Source organism: Arachis hypogaea, chromosome 11, assembly GCF_003086295.3.
Source record: "Arachis hypogaea cultivar Tifrunner chromosome 11, arahy.Tifrunner.gnm2.J5K5, whole genome shotgun sequence".
Classification (NCBI taxonomy): Eukaryota; Viridiplantae; Streptophyta; class Magnoliopsida; order Fabales; family Fabaceae; genus Arachis; species Arachis hypogaea.
Window position 1 is genome coordinate 97,885,811 of NC_092046.1, and position 7,129 is coordinate 97,892,939.

Genomic DNA, 7,129 nt, shown 5'->3' on the forward strand with positions numbered 1-7,129 from the left:
TGTTGGGTTTGGCCATCTCTTCTTCTTTTTCAAAAAATTCTGTCAGGTCCTCTCCAGAGTATTGTGCTTTAGCTTCTCTTAGTTTCCTCTTTAGAGTCCTTTCAGGTTCTGGATCAGCTTCAACAAGAATGTTCTTATCCTTGCTTCTGCTCATATGAAAAAAAAGAGAACAGAAAAGAATAGGAATTCTCTATGTCACAGTATAGAGATTCTTTTATGTGAGTAGAATAATAGAAGAGTAGAATAAAGAAGAGAGAAGATAAAGAATTCAAACACAGAGAGGGAGAGAGAGTTCCAATTGTAAGAAGAAGAGAAGTGTTAGCAAATAAATAAATAAATAAAAAGAGATGAGAGAGAGAGAATTCAAATTTTAAATTAAAATAAAAGGAAAATATTTTTGTTTTTATTTTAATTATTGGTTAGTATTCAAAATTATAAAAAGGAATAAAATGAAATTAAAATTTAAAACCATTAGTTAATTAAAAAGAATTTTAAAAAGGTGGTGAGGAGTTTTCGAAAATTAGAGAGAGAAAAGTAGTTAGGTGGTTTTGAAAGAGATATGATTGAAATAGTAAACTTTTAAAATCAAACAAAAAGTCAAGTAGTTAATTGAAAAAGATTTTAAAATCAATTTTGAAAAGATAAGAAGTTAGAAAAGATTTTAAAATCAAATTTTAAAAAAATATGATTGAAATTTATTTTGAAAAAGATTTGAAAAGGAAATTAAAAAGATTTGATTTTTGAAATTAAAGTTGATTACTTGACTAATAAGAAACTAAAAGATATGATTCTAGAATTCAAAGATTGATCCTTTCTTAATAGGCAAGTAACAACTTGAAAATTTTGGAATCAAAATATTAATTGTTAACATTAATTATGAAATAAAAGTAAGAAAAATATTTTGAAAATCAAATTTTTAAAGTTTTCGAAAATATTAAGAAAAATGAAAAAGATTTAATTTTTGAAAAATATTTTGAAATGATAGAATTTTTAAATTGAAATTTTGACTTAACTAACAAGAAACAACTAAGTTTTTTAAAAATTTTTGATTAAGTCAACCAAAATTTCGAAATTTATGAGTGAAATAAGGGAAAGATATTATTTTTTTTTTTGAATTTTAATATGAAAAGAGAAAAAACATAAAAATGACACAAAACATAAAAATTTAAGATCAAAACATGTAATGCATGCAAGAACACTTTGAATGTCAAGATGAACACCAATAACGCTTTGAATGTCAAGATGAACATTAAGAACATGTTTTTGAAAATTTTTAAGAAAAGAAAAACATACAAGACATTAAACTTAAAAATTTTTAAACTATAGACACTAATAATTCAAGACTGCATATGAAAAACAAGAAAAGACACAAAACAAGAAGAACTAAAGATCAAACAAGAAAATCATCAAGAACAATTTGAATATCAAGAAAGAACACATGATGAATTTTCGAAAATTTGAAGAACAATTAAAAAAATGCAATTGACACCAAACGTAAAATTTGACATAATACTCAAACAAGAAACACAAAACATTTTTGGTTTTTATGATTTTATTAAAATTGTTTTGGATTTTTCAATAATAATTTGGAAAAAAAAATAAGGATTTCAAAATTTTTAATAAGAATTTCAAGAATCATGCAATGTTAGTCTAAAGCTTCGGTCCAAAAATTTAGACATGGCTTAACAGCCAGCCAAGCTTTTGGTGAAAGCTTCAGTCCAAAAGATTAGACATGGCCAATGGCCAGCCAAGCTTCAGCAGAGCATTACATACAATAGCCAAATTGATGGGAATCAAAAGGCTCCTGCAATGATAAATGGAAACCTCGGTCCAAAAGATTTAGACATGGCTTGACAGCCAGCCAGGTTTCAACAGATCATAATGAAACTATAAAAATCATTCTTAAAAATTATGAAGAACATAGAATAATTTATTTATTTTTTTTGAATTATTCGAAAACCATAAAATTTTTTGGAATTATTTTTCGAAAATAAAATTAAAAATAAAATGCTTAAACGTAAAATAAAATTACATAATCTGAGCAACAAGATGAACCGTCAGTTGTTCAAACTCGAACAATCCCCGGCAACGGCGCCAAAAACTTGGTATGCAAATTTTTTGTTCCCCAGCAATGGCTCCAAAAACTTGGTGCACGTAATGTGATCTCAACACTTCTTCACAACTCCGCGTAACTAACCAGCAAGTGCACTGGGTCGTCCAAGTAATACCTTACGTGAGTAAGGGTCGATCCCACAGAGATTGTCAGCTTGAACCAAGCTATGGTCATCCTTGTAAATCTCAATCAGGCAGATTCAAATGGTTATGAGGTTTTGATAATGAAAATATAAATAAAATATAACATAAAAAAAAGTTGCTTATGTAATTCACTGGTGAGAATTTTAGATAAGCGTCTGGAGATGCTTTGTTGCTTCAGAACCTCTGCTTTCCTATTGCCTTCTTCCAACCATGCGTTACCTCTTTCCATGGCAAGTTGTATGATCCTCTCGAATGAAAACAAATCCATATACGCTATCACCGCACGGCTAATCATCTGTCGGTTCCCGCTAGCGTCGGAATAGGACTATTGTCCTTTTGCACACGGTCACTTGTGACCCACATTCGCAGGTTTAAAGCTCATCACAGTCATCCCTTCTCAGATCCTACTCGGAATACCACAGACAAGGTTTAGACTTTTCGGATCTCAAGAACGCTGCCAATGGTTCTAGCCTATACCACGAAGATTCTAATCTCAGATTCAGATGCTCTGTTGTCAAAAGAGATAATGTGAATCATTGATTGTGAACCCAAGAGAATACTCCAGCTGTCATCTAATGACTACGTTGAACATCATGTAGATCGCTTTGTGGTTGTCAGGCACGCAATCTTGGCTAAGCGAGTAACGAAGATTGGGTGATTGTCACGGATCACCCCTTCATTCTGACTTAACTGAATTAAGTACGAGAGTATATCTTGGAGAAAGTGTATGCGTGAATTGAATAGAAAACAGTAGTAATTGCTTTATTTCATGAAGAACAGCAGAGCTCCACACCTTAATCTATGGGGTGTAGAAACTCCACCGTTGAAAATACATAAGTAAAAAAGATCTAGGAATGGCCGTGAGGCCAGCCTCCAAACGTGTACAATGATCAAAAGATCGTCAAAAGACTTGATTCCCAAGATCTCTCTAAAATAAACCTCTAAAAGTACTTTTTATACTAAACTAGTAAGTAGGGTTTACAGAAAATGAGTAACTAAGTGCAGATAATGCAGAAATCCACTTCCGGGGCCCACTTGGTGTGTGCTTGGGCTGAACATTGAAGCTTTTTCGTGCTTAGGCTGTTCCTGGAGTTAAACGCCATATTTGGTGCCAGTTTGGGCGTTTAGCTCTAATTCTGGTGCTAGTTTGGGCGTTTTACACCAAGATGTTTTAGGCAGACTTTGAATGCCAATATGGGCCATCAAATCTCGAGCAAAGTATGAACTATTATATATTTCTGAAAAGCCCAGGATGTCTACTTTCCAACGCAATTGAGAGCGCGCCAATTGGGCTTCTGTAGCTCCAGAAAATTCATTTCAAATGCAGGGAGGTCAGAATCCAACAGCATCTGCAGTCCTTTTTCAGCCTCTGAATTAGATTTTTGCTTAGGTCCCTCAATTTCAGTTAGAAAATACCTGAAATCACAGAAAAATACACAAACTCAAAAAATAACTAAAACATACTAAAAACTATTGAAAAATATTGCCAAAAAGTCCAGAAATATGATTTTTGAATAAAACTAATAAAAATATAATAAAAAGTAACTAAAACATACTAAAAACTATGGAAAAACATTGCCAAAAAGGGTATAAATTATCCGCTCCTCAGTCCACAAAGTTTAAAAGCTCAAAAAATATCACTAGGTAAGCTCACGATCCAGTTTCACAATTCCTCAATTTCAACGCATCAACTAGGTGATGTAAAGAAAATCAATCATAACAAGCTTAACCTAACAAAAAATGCATCAACTACATACAATTGCTTAATAATAGATGGTGAATTCAAATTACATGGTGGCTAGCTACAATATGAAATTTAGAAATCCAACAAGATTCATGAAGGCAATGTCATAAGTACTCACTATGCACAAATATTCAACATTTAAAATTCAATAACAAGCAACAAAGTATAACCTCAACAAAGAATTCCAATAATAAATAGCAACAACAAACCAGCACAATCAGCAAATTAAATCAATAATCCAACACTTACCGCTTAAAACAGAAAATTAAACTAATAACTAACTAACTAACTAAATAACTAACAAAATAACTAACTAACTAAAGGAGATTATGGTGGGTGGTGAATGATAGTGATGGATGATAGTTGAAGGAAGGAAAGAAGAGAAGAGAGGAGAAAAGAAGGAAAGAAATATAGTGAAGTGAAGAAAAAAAAGTATGTGAGACAGGGGAAGAGTCACGCGTACGCGGAATATCACGAGTACGTGAGACTTGTGAAAATGGGAAATGATGCATATGCATGGGTGATAGGTGGAAATCAGATTCCAACACCTAAACTCACTGGCAAGTGTAACGGGTCGCATCAAGTAGTAAAACTCACTTAGAGTGAGGTCGATCCCACAGGGATTTATGGATCAAGCAACTTTAGTGGGTGATTAGTTTAGTCAAGCTAACATTGGTGGATTGAGGTGAAATTCGAAGCAACAGAATGTAAATAGCAGAGAATTTAAAGTTGCAGAAAGTAAATGAGCAGAATCTTAAAGAGAAAGAAAGTAAAATAGCTGAAACTTAAATCTGCAAGAAAAGTAAATGACTGAAACTTAAAGTGCAAAAAACTTAAATTGCTAAATCTAAATTGATGGAATCTTAAATTGCTTGAAGAATAAAGGAATTGGGGACTGGGATTCAAAATAGAACTGGAATTGTAAAGTGCAGAGAAGTAGAAGATGAAGTAGATTTGCAGAAGAACTAAACAGAAACGAAAAATTACTTGGAGAATTAAACAGAAAGAAAATTCAGCTCAATTATAAAATATGAAAGAGAAATTGAAGATCTAAGAGGAGCAATGAGATTAGAATACAGATCTAGATCTCAATTACACCCTTGATCAAACAAAAAATAAATTGCAGAAGAAATGTAAATGATATAACCAATGAAACTCAAATCCAATTCCTCAATTCTCAGAATTATGCAGAAGAAGAACAAAGATGAATTTCTGATCAAGACTTGAAACAGGATTCCTTCAATCTCAATCCAAAATTTAAAGCAGAAAGTAGAGGTTACAGAAGAAAGCAAAATGAGAACTAGAGAGCAGGACTCAGAGCCAATCTCAATTCTCAAGTTTAAAAAGGAAAATTAAAAGAGAGAGAGCTCTCTACTCCTACTACTCCCTAATGGAGCCAGCCACTTTAATGAAATGAAATTGATGCCTTTATATAGGCTTTACAAAATGAAAATAAAATTGAAATTAAAAACAAATTACAATTAAATAAAATTCCTAATCTAACTATTTCTTGTGCCTTTGAGTGATGATAATAGGCTTTGCTTGCTTTGGATTTGAAGAAGAGTGGATCCGGATGGCTTGATTTAATTGGATCAGTGTGCATTTTGTGAAGCTTGGGTCAGGGGCACTTGGTTTAATTCTGGTTGGAGGCATGCTTCCAATGGAGCGCTCAGTTAAGTAAGGTAACTGAGTGCCCAAGGCCTTGTTTTTGTCTTGAGCCAAGCCCGAAAAAGTGAAAACATGTAACGGAGCACTCCTTGTGTCTTTCTTTCCTTCCTAGCACTCAGTTAAGTGTTTTAAGTTAGCGCTACAAGGGTGGGACTCCCCCTTCGAACCGTGGTGGCCTCTTTTGGTCAATTTCCTTCATGAAGTAATGGTGCTCAGTGAAGGAAAGTAACTGAGCGCCCAATGCCTTTTCTCCTTGCTTGGTGTAGCACTTCTCTTGGTTCATCAGGTGCCTAGTTCGATTCTTGGTGAAGCCATTTTGAGTGATGTGCCTTGCTTTCCTTGGTGACCCCCTCTTCGAACCTTGGCTGGCCCATTTTTGGTTGATTTTTGGGCCTTAAAGATGCCTATCACTTATGCTTCAATTTTATGCCAAATATGAATCATTATATATTGTTGGAAAGCTCTGAATGTCAGCTTTCTAACGCAACTAGAATCGCATCAATTGGATATCTGTAGCTCAAATTATGGCCCTTTGAAGGAGGCATGGTCATGCTGTCACAAGGCTTTTAGAAAAGCCCGAAAAAGTTAAGTTAACTCTTTTAACTTAACGCTCTCTTCAAATTGAGCGCTGGTGCCTTGTTTGAGTGCTAATTGGTCATGGGCCATGCTTTTAAAAGTGTGGCCTAAGGCATCAAAGTGTGTTCTAACTTCAAAGTGTGCCCCAAAACTATTTTTTTTTCCTTTTTAGCTTATTTTGTGCTTTTTTTGCTTCTTTTTCTTCTTATTTCCTACAAAGTTTATAAAATCAAAAGATCAAGGAAATCTACCATTTAAACACAAAAGAATGCAATATTTAAGCACTAATCATGAATTTCTTGTATGAAAAAGCTTAGAAAAACATGACAAGATGGCATGTCATCACAACACCAAACTTAAACCTTGCTTGTCTCCAAGCAAGAAAAGAATCATGCAATAGAGATTGACAATCCAAGGTAAGAAGAATAGCAACTTAATGTTCATGGTAGGATAGTTTTTTATGCATGCTACAATCACAAAAGAAATATAAATGATTGATGCTTCTATCTAGCTCAATTTATGAAATCTTTTCCTTATACTTCTTCCTTGAAACAAGCTTTTGATTTTCTTATTAACTTCTCCTTTTGGGTGCTTTGCCTCATGAGTTAATAACAAAGCTACGACTCTAAATGCTTTGTTTTCAAGTATTACCACTTGATACATAAGCACCACAAACATTTAATTAGAGGACATCATTAAGCTCATTTGTTTCTTTTCTTGACTCTCTAATCATTGATGCTCAGAGCCTTGAGCTTTGAGGGAGTGCTTTTTGCACTTTGAGCCTAACCTTGACTTCTAAGTGTTTTGTTTTCAAGCTTTTTGCTTGATACATAAACACCACAAGCACTTAACAAGGAAATTGTCGTTGGTACTCAGAGCCTTCAG